General features: G+C 36.4%; 1 protein-coding gene across 34 annotated transcripts in view; it reads right to left on the bottom strand.

Moving 5' to 3' along the window:
• psq (BTB-domain-containing protein pipsqueak) overlaps positions 1 to 13,398 on the bottom strand; it is a 384,732-nt gene that overhangs the window by 138,704 nt on the left and 232,630 nt on the right. Inside the window, exon 1 of one of the 34 annotated variants that reach the window (XM_073991033.1) lies at positions 4,115 to 4,355. The exons of the other annotated variants lie outside the window; for them this stretch is intronic. The gene's annotated coding sequence lies outside the window, so the exon portion shown is untranslated. Of the gene's footprint in view, positions 1 to 4,114; positions 4,356 to 13,398 lie in introns of those variants that run through there. 34 annotated transcript variants of the gene reach the window in all.

Raw genomic sequence — 13,398 nt, 5'->3', positions numbered from 1 at the left:
GTCTTCTTCTCATGGAAGAAGATGAGGTCTTCTTCTCATAGAAGAAGATGAGGTCTTCTTCTCATAGAAGAAGCTGAGGTCTTCTTCTCATAGAAGATGAGGTCTTCTTCTCATAGAAGAAGGGTTCTTCTTCGAATAGAAGAAGAGTTCTTCTTCGAATAGAAGAAGAGTTCTTCTTCGAATAGAAGAAGAGTTCTTCTTCTCATAGAAGAAGAGTTCTTTTTCTCATAGAAGAAGAGGTCTTCTTCTCATAGAAGAAGATTTCTTCTTCTCATAAAAGTTGAAGTCTTCTTCTCATAGAGGAAGATTTCCTCTTCACATAGAAAAGAGGTCTTCTTTTCATAGAAAAAAGAGTTCTTCTTCTCATAGAAGAAGAGGTCTTTTTCTCATAGAAGACGATTTCTTCTTCTCATAAAAGACGATTTCTTCTTCTCATAGAAGAAGAGTTCTTCCCATAGAAGATGAGGCCTTCTTCTCATAGAAGAAGATGAGGTCTTCTTCTCATAGAAGAAGAGTTCTTCTTCTTATTGAAGAAGAGTTCTCTTCTCATTGAAGAAGAGGTATTTTTCTTAAAGAAGAAGATGAGGTCTTCTTCTCATATAAGAAGAGGTCTTCTCATAGAAGAAGATGTCTTCTTCTCATAGAAGAAGAGGTCTTCTTCTCATAGAAGAAGAGGTCTTCTTCTCATAGAAGAAGAGGTCTTCTTCTCATAGAAGAAGTGGTCTTCTTCTCATAGAAGAAGAGTTCTTCTCGTAAAAGATGAGGTCTTCTTCTCAAAGAAGATGAGGTCTTCTTCTCATAGAAGATGAGGTCTTCTTCTCATAGAAGAGTTTTTCTTCTCATAGAAGATGAGTTCTTCTTCTCATGGAAGATGAGGTCTTCTTCTCATAGAAGAAGATGAGGTCTTCTTCTCATAGAAGAAGAGTTCTTCTTCTTATTGAAGAAGAGTTCTCTTCTCATTGAAGAAGAGGTATTTTTCTTAAAGAAGAAGATGAGGTCTTCTTCTCATAGATGATGAGGTCTTTTTCTCATAGAAGAAGATAAGGTCTTCTTCTCATAGAAGAAGCTGAGGTCTTCTTCTCATAGAAGAAGATAAGGTCTTCTTCTTATAGAAGAAGATGAGGTCTCATTAAAGAAGTTTAGGTCTCTTCGCATAGAAGACCATGATGTATTCTTCTCATAGAAGAATATGAGGTTTTCTTCTCATAGAAGAGAAGGAGGTCTTCTTCTCATAGAAGATGAGGTCTTCTTCTCATAGAAGATGAGGTCTTCTTCTCATAGAAGATGAGGTCTTCTTCTCATAGAAGAATAGTTCTTCTTCTCATAGAAGAATAGTTCATCTTCTCATAGAAGAAGAGTTCTTCTTCTCATAGAAGAGGATGATGTCTTTTTCTCATAGAAGAAGAGTTCTTCTTCTCATAGAAGATGAGGTCTTCTTGTCATAGAAGAAGATTTCCTCTTCTCATAGAAGAAGTGTTCTTCTTCTCATAGAAGATGAAGTCTTTTTTTTTCATAGAAGATGAGGTCCTCTTCTCATAGAAGAAGATGAGGTCTTCTTCTCATAAACGAAGATGAGGTCTTCTTCTCATAGAAGAAGATGAGGTCTTCTTCTCTTGAAAAAGATGAGGTCTTCTTCTCATAGAAGAAGATGAGGTCTTCTTCGCATAGAAGATGAGGTCTTCTTCTCATAGAAGGAGATGAGGTCTTCTTATAGAAGAAGGTGAGGTCTTCTTCTCATTGAAGAAGATGAGGTCTTCTTCGCGTAGAAGATGAAGTTTTCTTATCATAGAAGAAGATGAGTTCTTCTCATAGAAGAAGATGAGGTCTTCTTCTCATAGAAGAAGATGAGGTCTTCTTCTTATAGAAGAAGATGAAGTCTTCTTTGCATATAAGAAGATAAGGTCTTAAAAGAAGATGAAGTTTTCTTCTCATAGAAGAAGTTGAAGTTTTCTTCTCATAGAAGAAGACGAGGTCTGACTGAGGGGCTATGATGGAAAAATATTTTTTTTAAAAATCCACGCTTAGCTGACTGAAGGTCTAAGGAAAAATATTTTTAAAAATCCATGCTTAGCTGACTGAAGGTCTAAGGAAAAATATTTTTGAAAATCCATGCTTAGCTGACTGAAGGGCTAAGGAAAAATATTTTTAAAAATCCACGCTTAGCTGACTGAAGGTCTAAGGAAAAATATTTTTAAAAATCCACGCTTAGATGGCTGAGGGGCTATGGAAAAATATTTTTAAAAATGCGCGTTTAGATTGCTGAGGGGCTATGGCTTAAATGGCTGAGGAGCTATTGGAAAATATTTTTAAAAATCCACGCTTACACGGCTGAGGAGGCTATGAAGGAAAAATATTTTTTAAAAATTCACGCTTAGATGGCTGAGGGGCTATGGAACAACATGAGGTCTTCTTCGCGTAGAAGGCCATTAGTCCTTCTTCTCACAAAATACCTTGAGATCTTCTTCTCATAGAAGAATATGAGGTGTCTGATTGAAGTCCATGAGGTCTTCTTTTGAAAGAAGTCATTTAGGTCTTGTTTTTTTCATTTTTAAACCTCCCATCCCTGCTATCGCTCATTGTAAGAAGAGCATGAGAGAGCGCGTCATTGATTTAATGACGCCGTCACTGACATTTATGTTTTAAGACGGTGTTTTATTACCATTGTATTGGTATCTGTCTGTCCGTCTATCAGTCTGTTTGTGTGCCGGTATTTCACTGTCTGCATGTCGTCCATCAAAATCCCAATCGTCGTCACTACCTCTCCTCCCTCCTATTCTTGCATGTCGACTCGCTATGACTTTGTATTTTTTGTTGTTGTGTAGTTGGTGTTGTTGTTGTTGCTGTTGGCAGTCTTTACTTGAACAAAAATAAGGCTTTAATTGTAAAGACACGGTTTTAGGTTTCCGTAGCTAATAAGCCAAGCCAGAGCGTTAATCTCTTCTCGCAGTAGTGGCTGTGTTGGGTTATGTGTGTGGTGAGAGAGAATATGGGAAATGAGAGGTTGCCAGATTGGTGGAAAGACTAATGGGGGACATTGGGAGAAAATGGTTTGATGTTGGAAGACCTGCTGAGGATCTTTTTTATGATAGAAGACGTCTTAGAGCCATTCTGAACCCAGAAAAGAAGCTAAAGGTATTCTTAACATAGAAGACTTCCTTAAGGTGGTTTTAGAATATGCGACCTATTCTTAAAATACACGACGTCTTTAAGGTATTCTTATGCTAGAAGAGCTCTTGGAAATATTTTTCAAATAGAAGGCCTTCCGATGCTCTTCTGAGAACAGAAGACCTCCTATAGGTCTTTATAGAATAAAATATTTTCCACTAGATTAGGTGTTCTTAAGCGGAAAGAGCTCCAAAAGGTATTTTTAAAATGGGAAACCTACTGAAAGTCTCTTTATATCTTCCTCAGATCTTACGCTAGTTGATAAAATACCTCCTATTTTCTAGCGTAAGACGATCTTACTAGGGTCTTTTGTCTTAACAAAATTTTAAATAGGTCTTCTATCTTAAGAAGACATTCAATAGCCCTTCTATCTTAAGAAGATCTAAGGATGATATAAAGATTCCTTCAGAAGATTAAATAGAAGACTATTTAAAGGTTTTCGAAAGCCTCTTAAACGTCCTCTTCAAATAGGTCTGATGAAGTCATTTTAGAATAAAATACCACCTAAATGAGGAGACAGACACCTTACAGGTCTTCTTGGCCTTCTTCGGGTAGAAAAACGTATTCTTCAGATAGAAAACCCCCAAACAGTCTTATTCAGAAATAAGACCTATAAGGCCTTCATGAAGAAATTTTTCTAACAGCCTTATTCAGATGGAAGACCTCCTAAAGGTCTTGTTCAGATAGGAGAACTTCTAAAAGTCTTCTTCAGATGGAAGACCTCCAAACAGACTTATGCAGCTAGAAGACTTTCTAAAGGGGTTATTCTAATAGATATAAGCCCTCTTAAAGGCCTTCTTCAGATAGAAGTCCTCCTAAATACATTTCAATATTATATCGGAACTCTTCGTACCTTATTTTTTCCCTTGTTTTACTTAAAAATAACCCTAAATCATTGGAGCCAATGTCCAAACCCTGAAATATGATTTGCAAAATAGTTTCAATTTACACTTCTTGTTGTTGTTGCTTTTGTTACTATCCACACTATGGTGTGAAAGAACCGAAGTATAGTTTTTAGTCATTGTTGGGTGTTTTTGGCAAATAAAATAGTGTCGGTTAACAAACTACTGCGACGAACGAAGCGACAAACACACCTACCGACCGAACTACCTACCAACAACCTAACATTGCACCATCCGACTAATTGCCGTTAACTCCGAACGAGTGAATTGAATGGTAAACGAAATACTAAAAGACGAATGATTTTCGTTTTGAAATGAATTGTCGAAGTAGGAAGCGACGACGAATCATCTTCATCGGAAAGATGGAAACGATGATGGTGATGATGACGACACGACCAAAACTCTGGCCAATGATTTTGGAAAACTAAAAACGATGTCTGTGTGTGTGTGTGTGTGAATTTGCCGAGCAATATTTGGCATTGCGATTTTGGGGGAAGAAAAAAGGAGGGTAACTCTAGCAAATAATTAAACAATAATGGTATAAAAATATTCCTACAATAAGTGGGCAACTCTAGAAAATAAATATCTAAGGTGTTAAAGTCGACCCTATAAAAGAATAAATTGTCCAGAAATTATTAGCTGCATTTCCTTCAAATGTGTAATGTCAAATTTGTAGAAACACGAAGGAACAGAGCACCACTCATTATAAACAGGTAGCTGTGGCTTAAATGTAAAATTAAGCCAAACAACATAATAAGAATGTCCATTCCCCTATAAAAGGTGTTTCTGTGTGAGTGAGTGTGTGGCTGCGCCAGAAATAAGACAGTTGTAAGAATTTTTATTCAACCGCAAAATTGTTCCTACATTCACTGAGGGGGTCTGCGGTCGTCTTCAAGGTACATTGTCAGTGTTCAATTACTTTCAAAACTCTTAAAAGACAAAACGCTCTCAGGCGATAATCCTCACTCCCTCTTCTTAGGAGACAGTGGCGGCTTCCATCGAAATGGACAGGTAAAAAAGATACACCAATTAAATTGTGTAGTTGTTTTTGTGTTGTGTTAAAATAATTTTTGTTATTGTTGTATTTGTTTTGAATAAGGAAGAACTTGATCTATGGATTTCTAAATGAAAGTATTTTTGCTTATTTGAAAATTTTACCTATTACGGGTGATGAGCCTCTATCAAAGGCGAAACATGTCACATAGTGGTGGTTGTGTATTTTCGAATTTTCGGCTTTCCCTTTTCACTTGCAAAAATGATCGGTCATTAAGCTCGACTCCAACGAGAAATTAATGAAAATATTTTTGATTTGCGGCAGAGAATCGATAAGTAAAATCCGGGAATAACTTTAAAATGGCGTTGGGGTCTCTCCCAAGGTTATTGATTCCCCAATGTGTCCAACGTTTGCAACACCTAAATCGTAGCACCACAAATTAAATAGCATTCCAAGGGGGACATCAATGCTTATAAGCGGTAAAACGAAAAAAAAAAAACAAGTAAAAAACTATCAGTCGACTTTGCCGACAGAGATATGCCCTCAGCCTATGCAAATTTAAACTTTCATCCGACTTGGTACATTATAGCAGTGGATCTTATTTTGGGAGTCATATCCCACTAGTCATTTTAGTGGGTCATCACATAAATTTGGATCATGGATTTGTCCACGGAAAACATAATATCGCTGTAAACAGGACCACAACAAACATCATCGGTATACATTTCCAAGGATCTTCGAACAGACCCTAAACTGCACTTGAACAAAAATGTTGAACTTTTGTGGGGAAGGTACCCTAAGAAGAGGACCGAAATGAACCATTTTAGAAGTTAAACTAAATTTGGACAAAATATTAGGAGATCTAAAGTTTGGACCAACTCGTTCAATAGATATCGTGCATATCATACTAGTGACAGTTTTTTGATATTGGGGGAAGTATAGGAAGTTGTAGAGCGGTATTGCCCATCTTCGAACAGAAACTAAGTTTGGACAAAATATGACGAAGGCCAAATTTTGGACCAAATCCGTTGATCAGTTCGAGAGTTATCGAGCTCTACTTATGGTGACATAGGGGTTATTTCAACCTTTTGGGCAGTTTTCATAGAAGAAGAAGCTTCGTAATGGAGGTAGCGAATGCAAGTAGCTTCAACAAAAATCAAAGTGATTCGAGAGCAGGTCTTAAAGTGAACTTATCCGAAATTTTGTGTGGGACGTACCCAAAGGAGTGAACAAATATAGTCCATATTGGAACCTGATCTATATCTGGTAGATATATTAGGGTGTGTAAAGTATGGACCAAATCGGTCACTCCCTTCAAGAGTTACCGTGCGCACATTTTTTCCGAACATTTTTCAACTTTTGTGGGGGAGGTACTTAAAGGAGTGGAGCGATGTGGTTTATCTTCGAAGTTAAACTTAGTTTGGAAAAAACATTATGAAGGACAAGTTTTGGACCGAATCGGCAGACCCGATCGCCAGATTTTTGAACTTTTGTGGGGGAGGTACCGGAAGGAGTGGACAGAAATTGTCCATCTTCGAACTTAAACTAAGTTTGGACAAAATATTATGAAAGCCAAATTTTGGACCAAATCGGTTCATCCGTTAGAGAGTTATGGTGCGCACCAGACAGCCAGAAAAACAGACAGACGGACGGACATTGCAAAATCGACTCCAAATTGTCTGGGACAGATTTCGTCCAAACACACTTGGGGTTTAAAACCATTATTTCGATGAGGCACGTTTTGCCCGTATGAAAGTGTATATACTCTCGTTAGCATAAATGCTGAGGCTATAAAAAAAACCATGATGATGGTGTTCTTTAAATAGAATCCCCTTTATAAGGTAGGGTAGGGGGCCTATTTTTGAGATGTTTTCATGATAGTCCTACCAACATATTTTCTTCAAATTTTAGGTACACTTCACATATAAGGCCTTCTTAAGGTCTACTTCAGACAGAAACGCCACTTGATGTCTCCCTAAGATATATGACCTACTAAAGGTCTTCTTCAGATAGTGAAACGACCCTTTAAAGTTCTTCCTTACAAAGAAGATCTCCTAGAACTCTTTATCAAATAAAAATTCTTCTTCAGAAAAAACACCCCGCAAACCTTTTCTTTAGATAGAAAGCCTAAAAGGTTTGTTTATATGGAAGACCTCCAAAAGCCTTCTATAGGACATTCTAAGATAAAGGATCTGCCGATTGTATTTTTTAAGGTTATCTAACCTCCTAAAGGATAGAAGACCTGTTAAGGATATTTTCCAGATAGAAGACGTTTTTTGTCCATCTACGAACATCATCTTTAAAAAATAAATACGGCGAAAAATTCAATATGATGTGGTTCTTTAAATAGAAGACAGCGTAGAGTACCATTTAAAATAGATTAGCAGAGCCTCCTCCGATTGTAGACCTCCCATAGGCCATCTCGAGATGTTGGCATAAAAGACGTACCAAAATTGTTGGGTACACTTCACATAGAAGGCCGTCTTAAGGTCCACTTTAGATAGTAGGGCCCCTTGAGATAAATGACCTATTAAACGTCGTCGAGCATGGGTGCCACCGTGGTGCATTGGCATGCAAACCCGCCTTGCACACATAAGGTCGTGGGTTCGATTCCCCAGCCAGGCAACATCAAAACACTTTTCAACGGTGGCAAAATACCCCTCAGTATTGTTGGCGACATTTCCTGAGTATTTCAGCCATAAAAAACTTCTCTACAAAAGTGGTGTCTTAGACTCGACGTTCGGACTCGGCGATAAACTGTAGGTCTCATATCATTGAGATAATATGAATCGGGGTGCACTCATTGATATGAGAGAAGTCTCCCTTGTCCCTTATGGGATGTTTGTGGAACAATTATTAAAAGTCGTCTTCAGATATAGGACCCTTTAATGTTTTTCATACAAAGAAGATCTCCTAGAACACTTTATCAAAAAAGGTCTTCTTCAGAGAAAACACTCCCTAAAACTAAAACTTTTTAAGGCAGAATTGTTCCTAAAGGTATTATCTAGATAAAACGAGTCATCCCAAAGATGATTAAACTAGAAAAGCTTCCAAACGTCTTCTTTAGAAAAAAGGCTTCCTAAAGATCCTCTTAACCCATTAATGCCCAGATTTTTTTTTTTTTGGAATTTCGGCCTGAAATTTGGCACACGGAGTCCTTAGTGGTCAAGAAACATACTTTGTTCAGCAACTTTAAGAAAAAACTAGGGTAGGTGGGAGTTTTCACCCGGCAACTTAAGTTGCCATTGGGCACATAGGTTACATATTGAAAATACGTATGTATATTCAGTTTGAACACAAAGCTTTATTCATTCAAGTATAAGAATTACATATATTATTATATTATTTTTTATTTGTATGGTAATTCGAAAAACATTCATTAGGGTGAAGGGAAATATTACATTTTTTGCATATAAAAATGGTACGGCCATTACACTCTTTACATCGGCGGTATTTCGAGACCCCTTTTATGATTATATATATCGTGAAGGCAGTGAATGATATCCACTGAAAATCAAAATTCCAACAAATGTTTTGAACTGGTCGTGATCGACAGAAAATGTATGATGTCCTTTTTGGTGTGCATATAAGTTTGTTTCAGTTACTATTTTATCAATAAACTCTGTTGAGAAAAAAACAAAAAACGCATCTATAGGTTGGGTAATTTCCTCCGATGAATTGAAATCAAAAGGGTCAGGAATTGAATTAGCATCTGGTATGGTAAATGTTGGTAGAGCTTTTCCCCACTTCCGTTGTATAACCTTGCGCTTTTTGAATTGTGGCTCATTAGTTTCTGCATATTTGTTTGCATCAACATCTATACGATTTTCTGCTTCCGTTCTCATAATACGCCCAGGCAATCTCTCTGGATCACCAAGCACTTCAACATCAGATTTATCAGAATCAACATCTGTGTCTTGTTGGAAAGTTTCCACAGGCGGCACATCATTATCCAAATTCCAATTCATTTAGTAGTTCATCAAACGTGATAGTCCGCTTTTCGAATGCCCTAAGACACGAAAACGTGAATAGTTCTTAGATCGTAGAAAAATTAAACATATATGCTGTTACAATAACATTCACAGAAAACAAATATCCGATAACAAAATACTTTACGTAAGTGCCCATTGGCAACTTAAGTTGCCACCACTAAAAAACACATTATTTCTCTAAGCACAAAACAGTAAATCTAAATATTTTTGATCTAAAACATAATCAAGATATATTTCTTTAAATACAAACACACTTTGTTATGAAATTATTTACTATAATAGAAAAACTTACATTTTGAAACAGCAGTCTCAAATGAAATGGGATTTTTGAAACAGGTTGAAAATCAGCAGCCAATAAAATGCAAACGCAAGAAGCAATTGACACTAAACAAAAGCACAATTGAAAATAACAAGTGTCTACTTAATGATAGTACAGTTAGTTTTATATTCCCTATTCCCACTTCTTTCTCAGAGTACAAAAAAAGAGAAGAAGTCAGCTGGCATCTTAAGTTGCCAATGGGCATTAATGGGTTAAGATAGAATACCTACTAAAAGTTATCTTTAGGATCTTTCCTATAGATCTTCTTGAGTTAAAAGATTGAATAGTAGAACTTCTCTCCCCAAATATAGACACTCATAGGATAGAATACCAGCTAAAGAACTTCTTAAGATAGAATTCCTCCTAAGGGTCTTTGTCGGACACAAAAATTCCAAAGACTTTTTTTGAGATCCCAGGCATCCCAGGGATCCCGAAAGGTTCTCTCCAGATAGAAAACTTGCTAAAGGTCTTCCCAGAATGCACGAACTGCATAAAGCCTTCTTCAAATAGAAGGTCTGATAAAGGCCTTCAGATAGAAGACGCCTTAAAGGCTTTCGTAAGGTGGAACGCCTTTTCTCTGGATAAAATGTTTACTAGAGACAGAGCCCTTTTAATGGGGTTTTAAGCCAGAAAATTTCATAAAAGACTTCTTTAAAAAGAAGACTTCCTTCTTCTATATTAAGAGGACCTTCTTAATATAGAAGACCTGCTAAAGGTCTTCTTTAGACATTAGTCCTTGCAAAAGTCTCCTAAATAAGTTATAAAAGGTTGCAATAGAAGAACCTTTCTGGACATTAAAGACCCTCTAACAGTATTTAGGGTGGAGAGATAGAAAAACTATTAATTGTTTCTTCAGATAGCAGGCCTCTCTAATGCCGTTTTCAGATAGAATACATCCCTTAAGGGGTTTTTTATCTTCAGGAGACCCTTTTTGTAGAAGAGAAATACCACTTAAATATTAGAAAAGAATTCTAAAAGCCTTTTTCCGATACAACACCTTCTTAAGGTCCTCAAAAGATAACAGCTCGCCTAAGATCTTATTCAGATAGAAGGTCTCTTAACTTAATTCTTAAGACAGAAAGTATTTTTAAGCTAAAATAGCTCCTAACTATCCTATTCAAATGGAAGATCTGCATAAAGTTATATTCGTTCAATTAGAAAACCTCATAATGGTCTTCTTCAGATAGAAGGCTTCCGGTAGATCTTCTTCAAATAGCATACCTGCTAAAGGCCTTCTTCAGACAGAAGACCTCAATGAGTGCACCTCTTATGGGTTTGTTAAATTGTAAGACCTCGTAAAAGTCTTCTTCAGGTAGAATATCTTTTAAATATTTATTTGATAGAAGACTACATAAAGCTCTTCTTCAGATATAAAACCTACTAAAGATCGTCTTCAGATAGAAAGATCTTGTTTGGATGGAAGGTCTATTAAATTTATTTTTGAGATAGAAGTTAGTGGGTTTTCTTCCTTCTTTAGATGGAGGACTTCTTAGATATCTATATATATCTCCAGATAGAAGACCTCCTTAAGACGTTCGTCAAATGGACAACATTTATAAGGTCTCCTTTTTCAAATCGAAGACCTCCTAATCTTCTTTAGAAAAAAAAAACTGATAGAAGTATTTTTATACCCTCCACCATAATATGGAGGGTATAATTAAATTTGTCATTTTGTTTGTAACACATCACAATATTCATCGGAGACCCCATAAAGTATATATATTCTTGATCCGGGTAAAATTCTAAGTCGATATAACCATGTCCGTCCGTCCTTTTGTTGAAATCAAGATACAGCTAGCAATTTTTAAGATAGAGCTTTGCAATTTGGTATAGAAGCTTCTATTACTCCTAGGATGTTTGGTATTGCAAATGGGCTCTATCGGTCCACGTTTTGATATAGCCCCCTTATAACGGTATAACCCGACTTGCGGTATTTTTAAGGTCTTAGCTTCATTATCACACCGAAATGACTGAAATTTGGTACTTAGTCTTCGTTGGGGGTATACAACTTTCCCCCAGAGTTTTGTTGTTATAGGTCAATGCCTTCATATGGCCCCCATAGAACGGTACCTACCGATATTCGGTAATTTGAAGGTTGTTGCCTCAATATTCCACCGAATTGGCTGAAATTTGGTAGTTAGTCTTCATTTGAAGTATGAAACTTTACCGCAGAATTTTGTTGGTATAGGTCCACGCCTTTATATAGCCCCCATAGAACGGTACCTCCCTATTTTCGTTATTTTGAAGGTTGAGGCCTCAATATTCCTCCGAAATGGCTGAAATTTGGTAGTTAATCTTCACTTGGAGTATGAAACTTTACCCCAGAATTTTGTTGGTATAGGTCAACGCCTTCATATAGCCCCCATCAGGGACGTACGCAGGATTTCATTTCGGGGGGGGCCCAACTTGACCAAAAATCATGAAAATTAAAAATGTTGTGTATCGTTACGTAAAGCTATTTTTAAGGGTTTTTAGTTGATTTTATGTATATTCAATATTAGCACAAAGTATATACATTCAATAGAGAGAGATCACAATATTTTAGATACAAGATTGAAATTTGGAACTGATTATAATATACTAGTCATTGGATGTTTAGAATTGAAAATGAACCATATCAGACCACGTTCGGTATAGTTTCCATACAAAAGTTTTTAACCAAATTATACAATAGAATTGAAGCAATAACTAAAAAATCTTTCAAATGAATATTACCCATATAGATGTACGTTTTAGTGTATCCCAGATTTTTCAACCACATTAGTTCTTATTTGGCATTTTGGGTTCTAAATCCCGCAGCGAATAGCTTTCGAAAGATTTTCTGTAATTCGAGGCTATTAGCATAGTATTTAAAAATATCGTCAGTAATATGGATTTTGGAAATCCTTTTGGTGGGAGAACTTCCATGAAAAGAGTGGTGCAAATAGATCCACGTTCGAACACAGGGATTGCATTCGCGAATATGTCGAATAGATATATACAGTGTTTGGAGGATATAACCAGTTCGATCCGACGCCGTTTCTTCTTTAAAGTACATATCGACGCCTCCAAATAATAGTATGCTAAGTCGACTTAGCATGTTTTCAAGTTCTTTACATTTTTATATTTAACGTCCTTTAACTTAAATTCTGTCAAATTTTGGTAATGATCGGACAATCCGAACAGAAGTTATTAACAAATTTTTACTTAGCATAGTACTGAAGGTCAAAGAAATTTCCAAACTTTTAGAGCTTGTCCTGCAAAACTCGCTTTTCAGAATTAGCATACTATTATTTGGAGGTGTCGAACGTCCTTTAAATTAAATTCTGCCTAATTTTGGTAATGATCGGTCAATCCGAACAGAAGTTATAAACAAATATTGACTTAGCATAGTACTGAAGTTAAAAAATTTCCAAACTTTGAGAGCTTCTCCTGCAAAACTCACTTTTTAGACTTAGCATACTATTAGTTAGTGGTGTCGATATATCACACACTAACTTCAGTGGCATTAAAAAAGTCTTGTATTATTGTAAAAAAATAATATTCTTTAATGTCATAAAAACGCCAAAACTTTACTATTTTACCAGAAGTGATGGAGTACGTGAAAGGAGCCGGTCGTTGCAATCTATGACTCATAGACTCCGAACCCAACTTGCTGTATTGTTTGAGACTACGCAAAAACATGGTCGAAAAAATATCTCTAAAAAGAGCTCGGCAACATTTTAGCTAAATTCTGAAGAAATAGGTTAAGTCGAAAAACTCCATCTGATACATCAATTGTTGTTGTTCCCGCTTATTTCTTTCTTAATTGTACGACTAGATGTTTATGAACTCGATGACCTTTAAAACTTTCCAACGACCAATCACTTCTGTCGGCACAGCCGAGACAAACTGATGAAAATTCATAACTTTTGTTTTGTGAAAAACAAGCAAAAAGTAACAGTCGGGTTTGCCTACAGAGATATACCCTCAGCCTGTATGGGTTGAGACTTTTATATATAGACAGAGCGAATACGGGCTACATAGCCAATTTTTTTCTATAAATTG

Source organism: Musca autumnalis, unplaced genomic scaffold (assembly GCF_047663935.1).
Source record: "Musca autumnalis isolate F117 unplaced genomic scaffold, ASM4766393v1 scaffold_5, whole genome shotgun sequence".
NCBI classification, from domain to species: Eukaryota; Metazoa; Arthropoda; class Insecta; order Diptera; family Muscidae; genus Musca; species Musca autumnalis.
Note: the sequence above shows the minus strand (reverse complement) of the source record. Positions and strands in the feature narration are given on the sequence as shown.